Here is a 542-nt window from a genome sequence, read left to right as displayed (position 1 = left end):
TGTGCTCCCCTGCTTGGCCGGAAGTTGAGAAGGAAGTGAGAATGTCCTGCCACCTTCGCGGGGCTGTGGGCCTCAGCCAGCCCTCTGTCCTCCCCTCTGCCGTCGGGCCCAGCCTTGCCCCTCACATTCCGGCCCAGGCGCAGCTGCCCCCTGAGCTGGCGGAGGGCACCGTCCTCTGTGTGAAAGGCCCTGCCGAGGTGGTGACCAGGGACTTGGAAGACAGGGCCAGGGAAGAATGCTTCCCTCCCACCCTTCCCCCACCCCCACCTCAAAAGGTGAGAGTAGAAAAGGAAGGGAGAGGAAAGTAAACTGAGGAGTCATTGCCATCCCCCTAGGATGTCCCCTGCTGTCCCCTTCTGACGTCTCACCCGTGGGCAACCACGTCTCTTCCAGAAGCCCACACATAGCATGTTCCTTCTCTCCTCTGGGCCTCTGTCCCTACAGCACGCGACGTTCTGCTGACGCCTTCACGAAAGCTGAGATGGGAGCTTTCTCCAGGCGCCACGGCGTCCTGAGACACTTCCCACTCTGCAGAACTTACT

Source organism: Pteropus vampyrus, unplaced genomic scaffold (assembly GCF_000151845.1).
Source record: "Pteropus vampyrus isolate Shadow unplaced genomic scaffold, Pvam_2.0 Scaffold6, whole genome shotgun sequence".
Lineage (NCBI taxonomy): Eukaryota > Metazoa > Chordata > Mammalia > Chiroptera > Pteropodidae > Pteropus > Pteropus vampyrus.
Note: the sequence above shows the minus strand (reverse complement) of the source record.